The following is a 10,051-nucleotide window of genomic DNA, read 5'->3' as shown; positions in this document are numbered from 1 at the left end:
TGGTGACATGTTTTACATATCAAATACTTCAGAAACATATATCAAGTGCTTACTATTTGCCAGGAACTATGCTAAGCTGGGGATAAAAAAGAAAATTTAAAACATAGAATAGTTTTCATATGAACATCAAGTACTTGTGTTCTTTTTACGCTTGAATCAGTTTTAAAGATCTGAAGTTCATAAACAAGCTGTGAGTACAGAACTGAGTGCAATGCTTTGCAATAATCAGCACAAGCAATATAAATGTCACAGAATTTTCAGGCAGCTTGATTAACAATTAGCACAATAACAATAAGTCGCTTCATATCCCTGGAAAATTGTGGTAACTTTTTATGTTTCTCAGCCATTGTAAAGTTTGCTTGTAATTGTTTATAGAGTCTGTGCATGTGTGTGAGTATGCATGCACACATGTGCATGAGTGTACGTTTGAAACATTTTAGGAACGTTTTGCCAAAAGTACATAATCAGATAATTCATTTGTTCATGGCAGAATCATTGATATTCTTATCTTTGATAATAAATATGTGAAGCCTTCTGTTAAGAAAGGTGAGATCTGGGGGCGGAGGCAAGATGGCAGAGTAGAAAGACACACATACACTAGCTCCGAATCCACAGCCCATAAAATATCTATAAAAAAGAACTGGCAACAAATTCTGGAGAAGCAGAAGCCACAGAACAACGGAGCTGAGGTGACTTCTGTACCAGAAAGGCTGAAAACCTCTCACAAAAGGTCCTTTGCACTGTGGACCCAGGGCCCAGCCCAAGCCCTGCGTTGGTCGCACGGTGCTTAGAGGAGCAGATACAAGTAGGCTTGGGGACAGAATCTCCAGCGGCTGTGCGGGTTCCTCCACCCACAGGTGACAAGGGTTGGTGAGAGAGTCTCTTTAGCGGGTTGAGAGGGGAGTGGGGTGTCCCAATAACTCAGGCCCCCTCAGGAGGCAGCAGCAGAGGCAGGAGCAGACTGGGGCTCCCCAAGCAGGCAGGAGCCTGGATCCATTGTTGAAGGTCTCTGCATAAACCCCCTGAGGGAACTGGGCCTGTGAGGCGGCCCTGCCCCCACCTGAGCATCTGAACTTAATCTCACACTGACTAGCAGCACTGCCCCCACCAAAGCCCTGAGGCTGGGAAGCAGCATTTGAATCTCAGACCCCAAGTGCTGGCTGGGCGGATTTGGAGGCAAACTGGGTGTGAAGTGAATATTCAGAAGTCAAGTCACTGGCTGGGAAAATGCCCAGAAAAGGGGAAAAAAATAAGAGTATAGAAGGTTACTTTCTTGGTGAACAGGTATCTCCTCCCTTCCTTTCTGATGAGGAAGAACAATGCTTACCATCAGGGAAAGACACAGAAGTCAAGGCTTCTATATCCCAGCCCACTCAATGGGCTCAGGCCATGGAAGAGTTCAAAAAAGATTTTGAAAATCAAGTTAGAGAGGTGGAGGGAAAACTGGGAAGAGCAATGAGAGACATGCAAGCAAAGCATGAAAAACAAGTAAACACCCTGCTAAAGCAGACCCAAAAAAATGATGAAGAAAATAACACCTTGAAAAATAGGCTAACTCAACTGGCAAAAGAGGTTCAAAAAGCCAATGAGGAGAAGAATGCTTTCAAAAGCAGAATTAGCCAAATGGAAAAGGAGATTCAAAAGCTCACTGAAGAAAATAGTTCTTTAAAAATTAGAATGGAACAGATGGAGGCTAATGACTTTATGAGAAACCAAGAAATCACAAAACAAAACCAAAAGAATGAAAAAATGGAATAGAATGTGAAATATCTCATTGGAAAAACAACTGACCTGGACAATAGATCCACGACAGACAATTTAAAAATTATGGGACTACCTGAAAGCCATGATTAAAAAAAGAGTCTAGACACCATCTTTCATGAAATTATCAAGGAAAACTGCCCTGAGATTCTAGAACCAGAGGGTAAAATAAATATTCAAGGAATCCACAGAACACTGCCTGGAAGAGATCCAAAAGGAGAAACTCCTAGGAACATTGTGGCCAAATTCCAGAGTTCCCAGGTCAAGGAGAAAATATTGCAAGCAGCTAGAAAGAAACAATTCAAGTATTGTGGAAATACAATCAGGATAACACAAGATCTAGCAGCTTCTACAGTAAGGGATCAAGGGGCATGGAATAGGATATTCCAGAAGTCAAAGGAATTAGGACTAAAACCAAGAATCACCTACCCAGCAAAAGTGAGTATAATACTTCAGGGTAAAATTGGTCTTTCAATGAAATAGAGGACTTTCAAGCATTCTTGATGAAAAGACCAGAGCTGAAAAGAAAATTTGACTTTCAAGCACAAGAATGAAGAGAAGCATGAAAAGATAAACAGCAAAGAGAAGTCATAAGGGACTTACTAAAGTTGAACTGCTTACATTCCTACATGGAAAGATAATATTTGTAACTCTTGAAACTATTCAGTATCTGGGTACTGGGTGGGACTACACACACACACATGCACACAGGCGCACACACATAGAGACAGAGTGCACAGAGTGAATTGAAGAGGATGGGATCATATCTTTAAAAAATGAAATCAAGCAGTGAGAGAGAAATATATTGGGAGGAGAAAGGGAGAAATGGAATGGGGCAAATTATCTCTCATAGAAGAGGCAAGAAAAAGACTTATTAGTGGAGGGATAAAGAGGGGAGGGGAGAGAAAAACATGAAGTTTTACTCTCATCACATTGCACTAAAGGAAGGAATAAAATGCACACTCATTTTGGTATGAAAACCCATCTCACAATACAGGAAAGTGGGGGATAAGGGGATAAGCAGGGTGAGGGGGATGATGGAAGGGAGGGTATGGGGAAGAGGGAGCAATTTGAGGTCAACAGTCATGGGGAGGGACAGGATCAAAAGAGAGAATAGAAATAATGGGGGGCAGGGTAGGATGGAGGGAAATATAGTTAGTCTTATACAACACGACCATTATGGAAGTCATTTGCAAAACTACACAGATTTGGCCTATATTGAATTGCTTACCTTCCAAAGGGAAGGGGTGGGGAGGGAGGGAGGAAAAGAAGTTGGAACTCAAAGTTTTAGGAACAACTGTCGAGTATTGTTCTTGCCACTAGGAAATAAGAAATACAGGTAAAGGGGTATAGAAAGTTATTTGGCCCTACAAGACAAAAGAGAAGATGGAGACAAGGGCAGAGAGGGATAATAGAAGAGAGAGCAGATTGGTGATAGGGCCAATTAGAATTCTTGGTGTTTTGGGGTGCGGGGAGGGGACAAAAGGGGAGACAATTTAGAACCCAAAATTTTGTTAAAATGAATGTTAAAAGTTAGATAAATAAATAAATGAATGAAAAAGAAAGATGATATCTGAAGATAGCAGAGTAGAAGGACAGAGGTGTAGAAGCTCTGTCCTCACAGCTCATAAAATATCTCTAAAAGATGACTCTAAGCAAATTCTAGAGCAGCAGAAGCCACAAAATAACAAACTGGAAGAGATTTACAGCCCAAGACGGCCTGGAAGGCTGACAGAAAAGGTTCACTGCACCAGCTCTGAGTGGAGTGCAGCCCACCATGGACGAAGTGGGCCCAGCTTGGGCAACATGGCATGGCTTGGATAGGACTGGAGCAGACTTCAGGGCACAGAATCACGGGCAGCAACTGTGGGTCCCAGATTCCTCAACCCACAAATGCCCAAAACAGCTTCAGATGTCAGTGAGAAAGTTCTTTCCCCTGAGTGAGAAGGGAATGGGATCTGGCCCCAGGCCCTAGCGCAGCAGCAGCCACTGCCCTACAGCATCCATTTTTGGAGCCTTCAGACTAAAGACCATGGGAGAATTGAGAAGTCAGTCTGGATCTCAACTGAGTAGTGGTCCTTGGGTAAGGAGGAGAGCTGGTGTGGTGGATCTGATGGAGGCTCTGGAGAAGGAATTCTCTTCGCAGATGCTGGGCAGAAAACTTGTGGTTGCTCACAGACAAAAGCACAGGCTAGAAGAGGGGTAAACTCCACTCCCTTGATTGTGTCACCTTGGAGGAACTGAGAACTTAGATGGTCCCAAGAGTATACCCTCCACTTGATAAAGAATTCAAAAGTCAAGTAACTGCCTGGGAAAATTCTCAAAAAAGGGAAAAAAATAAGAGTACAGAAGGTTAGTTTCGAGGTGAACAGGTATTTTCTTTCATGTTATTGGATGTTGAGGAACAATGAGTATCATCGGAGGAAGACCTAAAAGTCAAGACTCCTGTATCCAAAACCTCCCAAATAAATATGCAATGTTCACAGGCCATTGAAGACCTCAAAAAGGATTTTGAAAATCAAGTAACAGAGGTGGGTGAAAACTGGGAAGAAAAATAAGAGTGATGCAAATAAATCAGGAAAATTGAGTCAATAGCTTGCTAAAGGAGAGCAACAATAATGTTGAAGAAATTGACACCTTAAAAAATAGACCAACTCGAATGGCAAAAGAGCACCAAAAAGTCAATGAGAAGAACAATGTTTTAAAAAGCAGAATTAGTCAAATGGGAAAAGGAGGTTCAAAAGCTCACTGAAGAAAACAGTTCTTTAAAATTTAAAATGGGGCAGATGGAGGCTAATGATTATATGAGAATCCAAGACATTACAAAACAAAACCAAAGGAATGAAAAATAGAAGACAATGTGAAATATAGCATTGGAAAAACAACTGACCTGGAAAATAGATCCAGGAGAGACAATTTAAAAATTATGGGACTACCTGAAAGCCATGATCAAATAAAGAACCTAGACATTATCTTTCATGAAATTATCAAAGACAGCTGCCCTGATGTTCTAGCACCAGAGGGTAAAATAAATATTGAAAGAATCCACTCATCATCTTCTGAAAGAGACCCAAAAAGAAAACCTCCTAGGCATATTGTAGCCAACTGCTAGAGTTCCTAGGTCAAGGAGAAAATATTGCAAGCAGCCAGAAAGAAACAGTTCAAGTATTATGGAAACAAAATCAGGATAGCGCAAGATCTAGTAGCTTTTACATTAAGGCATCTAAGGGCTTGTAATATGATATTCCAGAAGTCAAGGGAACTAGGATTAAAACCAAGAATCAACTACCCAGCAAAACTGAGTATAATACTTCAAGGGAAAAAATGGTCTTTCAATGAAATAGATGACTTTCAAGCATTCTTAATGAAAAGACCACAGCTGAATAGAAAATTTGACTTTCAAACACAAGAATCAAGAGAAGCATGAAAAGGTAAACAAGAAAGAGAAATCAAAAGGGACTTACTAAAGTTGAGCTATTTGCATTCCTACATGAAAAGATAACATTTGTAACTCTTGAAACTTCTCCCAGTATTTGAGTATTTGGAGAGATTATGCACATATATGTGGACAGAAGACACGGGTGAGTTGAATAGGAAGGGGTGATATCTAACAAAATCAAATTAAGGGATGAGAGAAGAAAATATTGGAAGGAGAAAGGGAGAAATGAAATGGGGCAAATTATGTCTCATAAAAGAGGGAAGAAAAAGCTTTTTCAATGGAGGGGAAAAGGGATGAGGTGAGAGGGAAAAAGTGAAGTTTACTCTCATCTCATTTGCATTAAGGAGGTAATAACATGTACACTCAAATTGGTACGAAAGTCGATCTTACACTACAGGAAAGTAGAGGAGGAGGGGATCAGTGGGTCATGGAGGGAGATAGAAGGGAGGGCAAATGGGAAGAGGGAGTAAATAGAAGTAAACAATGTAGGGGAGGGATAAGGTCAAAAGAGAGAACTGAATAAATGAGGGGCAGGATCAGATCTAGGGAAATATATTTAGTCTTTCACAACATGACTATTATGGAAATCTTTAGCAAAACTACACATATATAGCCTATATTGAATTTCTTGCCCTCTCAGTTGGAATGGGTGGGGAGGAAGGAAGGGAGCGAAACTGAAAGTCAAAGTTTTACAAACGAAGGTTGAAAAATGTTTTTACATGCAATTAGGAAATAAGAAATATAAGTAATGGGGTATAGAAATCTGTTTTGCCCTACAAGAAAAGAGATAAGATGGGTATGAGGGAAGGGAGGGATGTGATAGAAGGGAGAGCAGATGGGGGAAAGGATAATCAGAATGCATGGTGTTTTGAGGTGGGAGAGGAGAGAGAAGGGGAGAAAATTTGGAACTCAAAATCTTGTGGAAATGAATTTTGAAAACTAAAAATAAATAATTACATTAAAAAAATAAAGGTAACACCAGATTTGAATCTGAAATGTAGCTAGTAAAATGCTGATCATAATTCATGTACTATTATGAAATGCTTGAGTCAATAAATATGGATTTTATCTGGCCCCAGTAATTTCCTGTTTTGCAGTAAAATTATAGCTTCAGTCACCTCCCCATATGTAGCATCTTCTCTTGTTCATTTTTAGTAGTAGTACCAAACTTTCTGTTTCTTGCTTTGATCAACTTAAACTTTAAATAAGTTATTATTCAGATGACTATAGAGTTTTACTTCATCCTTTTTTAGAGGTTCTATCTCAATAATTATTTCTTTACTTGTTAATCCTCTGGAACAAAATTCTTGACCAATGCCGAAGTGCTTATTTTTTCTATGCTTTTCATTCCACCTTATATTATGGTATTTTAAAACTTTTCCCCTCAATTCCTATCTAAGGGAGGCCACAATTTCTGATATGTATTTTCCAGAACCATTTCAATATCGATATATTTAAAATTTTAATTGGGAAATGATATTTAATAAATAATATGATAGCTAACATTTATGTAATTCTAAGATTTGTAAAATATTTTATAAATACTATTTCATTTTGTCCTCAAAACAATCCTGGGAGTTTGATGCTATTTGAAACTGAGGAAAAAGATCCTTTGAGAGGCTCAGTGACCTGCCTAGGCTCACATAGTAAATAACTGAGGCAGCATTTGAACCAATATTCCTGACATTACATCTGCTACACTATGTACTGTTTAACTTATCTTCTCCTACTGTGTGCATAATGTATTTTTTTCTGTAACTTTCTCTGTTTCTCCATTTACTCAAGTTACTTTGTTAATGGTGATGTTTGACATCTATTCTTATCTATATAGTCTTGATAGTTCCACCTTTCCTCTTATGGTACTTATCATAGCAACAGATATGACATACGTGCTGTGTGCTCAACTAGAAGTGGTTTTACACTGTCTGTCAAATATGATAAAAAAAATATGTTTATTTATGATAGTTATAGCAGATACTGACTTTATTTTTGAATAACACTGATTTCGTATAAGTGCCTTGCTACTTGCATTCATGGTATCAAATTCAAAGATGGCTTATCAGAACTCTAGTTTAACTATAGCCATTTCCTTTTCAAAGTTATTTAAGATATTTATAACTTTTTAATCATTTACTTTGAAATTGCATATATGTATATGTATATATGTTTTTGTGTATTATATATACACACATATACATATATGTGTGTATTGTGTATGTGCATATACATACATAAATGTGCATATGTATATGTATGTAGATATAGATATTTTTGCCATGAAATAAAGATTTTTCCTATCTTCTCATTACACTTGTCTCGTAGAGGAGGTAGACCTCCTCCTCACTAAGGATCGACCATACTTTCAGTTATCGAAGCTTTTAATCTTAGCAGAAACATAATAAGCATTTATTAAGCATCTACTATTTTCCAGATACTTTGCAAAATGACTGGAATACAAGTACCAGGGAAAAGAAAAGCAATAACAACTTTCAGGAAGCTTACATTCTAAATAAGACTACAAAAAAAATTGGAACTGAAAAATGAGGATGAGAAGGTAACCACTTAGGAGCATGGTGATAAAGTACATGGAGAAGAGGAAGGAGAGGAATGAAGCCTGGTCATTCTGAGTTCTTCTCTGAAGTGGAGACTATGGAAGGAACCCATCAATTAAAAAACAGAGCCAGCTTGGTGATGGAATATTTCAGGATGAGAAAGCTCCTTACCTTGGTATCAAAGTATGGAGGGAGGCAGAAGAACAGCCAGGAGAGGAATGAAGCATGGCTCACCTGGGTTCATCCACAAAATAAAGACCCTGAAAGGAACTAACACATAAAAGACAGATATCATCTTTTACTCCTTATTCTTTTCTCACTCTCCAATATCTAATCTGTTGTAAAGTTATATTGATTCTACCTTCAAAGAATTCCTCGTAAATAACTTCTTTCTCTCTTCTGACACTGTTATGTCCTGGTATAGATTTTCATTGATTCACACATAGGCTATAACGGTAGCCTTCTAATTAGTCTCCCTGCCTCAGATTTCTCTGCTCCAGTCCATTTCCTTTCAGCTGCCAAAGGGATTTTACTAAGGCATAGATCTAAATAAATCACTTTACTTAATAAAATCCAGGGAGTCCTTGGTTTTTAAAACCATTCACAACCTAATCTCTGCTTCCTTTTTTTTTTTTTATAATTTTCATAAAATTTACTGTTCTCTACATACTCTATCTGACAAAATAACTCCAAATGGGGTCACGAAGAGTTGTGCATGACTGAATCTAGTAATCAACAACATCTGCAATCGAGGTGCAATGACGTCTTTATCGCTAGCATGTGATAATCCATCTCTTAACTCTATGCTTTTTTTTCTGGATGTTCCCATGCCTAGAAATCTCAAACTCTTCTCTGCCTCCTAGTTTCCCTAAATTACTTAAAATCTTACCTCAAATGTCCTACTCCTTATCAAAACTAATACCATCCTTCTAACCTTAGCTTCAATTTACAGAAAGCATAAATTGTATGTATGTATTTATCTGCATGTTTTCTCCCCATTAGATTGTGAGTTCCTTGAGGGCAATGTCTATGTTTACCTTTCTTCATATCTGTACTGCTAATGTATTTTGTTAATGTATTTTTCCTTAAGGGAAGATCTTTCCCATCCATTAAAAGGCCCATGTGACTTATATAAGTCACGTGAGTGTGAGGAGGATGTGACTGTGGTGGGAGGATTTTGTTGAATGGGTGGAACAGGAAGGGCAGAATGAGATGAGGTGGAGCTAGAGTAGAAGTGAGAAGAAGGTGAGGGTCTAGTCAGAGTTAGAAAGGACATAGCAAACAGGCAGCTGACTAGCATGAGTGAAAGAATTTGTTCGTGATTTTGTTAAAGGCAGCTTGCTTGTGATTTGTTTAATGGAGTTGAATTGTGGGAAGCCTACCAGGGGAAGCTTGGGAATGGTGTTTATCTCTCTGCATTGTTATTATGTATAGAATTTTGTTACTATGATGGATTCGGCTTTCTGGTGTCTGAATAAATGCTTTGGCTCTGTCGACTACATGTAAAGTGTGTTGTGTTTCACGATTCAGAATTTCCCAGGGATATTCATGGTTGCTGGGCCTCTGAGACACTATGAATATCACATTGATGCTACAATATTTCAATTTAACTTAATTACTGGAACATAGAATGTAGATAACTTATATTTATCTGATTAAACTTTATTGAACTCAGATATAAATGGCCCTATTAAAAGTTGACTCTTTCTCTTATATTCAGTGTTCTACAGAATTTTGCTTAGGTGGATACAATAAATTTTCTAAAAATTGAATAAGATATTGGTATATAAACTCATCTTTGAAGATTCATTAAATACTTTTCCAAAACAACTGTAGTAACAGTATTATAGAGATGATATATAACACATCCTATTTTAATGTGGATTTATTTTTTTTCTAGGCCATAAATTTTGAAACCTTTTCATTTCATGGAGTTTGGAATATACAGACACACCTTATTTTGTTGCGCTTCACTTTATCGCACTTTGAAGATAATTGTTTTTTTTTTTTCAAATTGAATGTTTGTGATGACAATATGTTAAGCAATCTATCATTGTCATATTTACAACAGCACGTGCTCACATCATCTCTCTCTTTCACATTTTTGTAACTTTAACAATATTTCAAACTTTTAAAATTATTATATTTATTATTTGTAATCTATGATCAGTGATCGTTGATGTTACTATTGTCACTGTTTGAGGGCACCATAAGGACACCATGAAAGGTGCTCATGTAAGATGGCAAACTTAAATGATAAATGTAGTATGTGTCTTGTTGCTTCACTGATGAACCGTTT

The sequence above is a fragment of the Notamacropus eugenii genome, chromosome 1 (genome assembly GCF_028372415.1).
Source record: "Notamacropus eugenii isolate mMacEug1 chromosome 1, mMacEug1.pri_v2, whole genome shotgun sequence".
NCBI lineage: Eukaryota > Metazoa > Chordata > Mammalia > Diprotodontia > Macropodidae > Notamacropus > Notamacropus eugenii.
Note: the sequence above shows the minus strand (reverse complement) of the source record.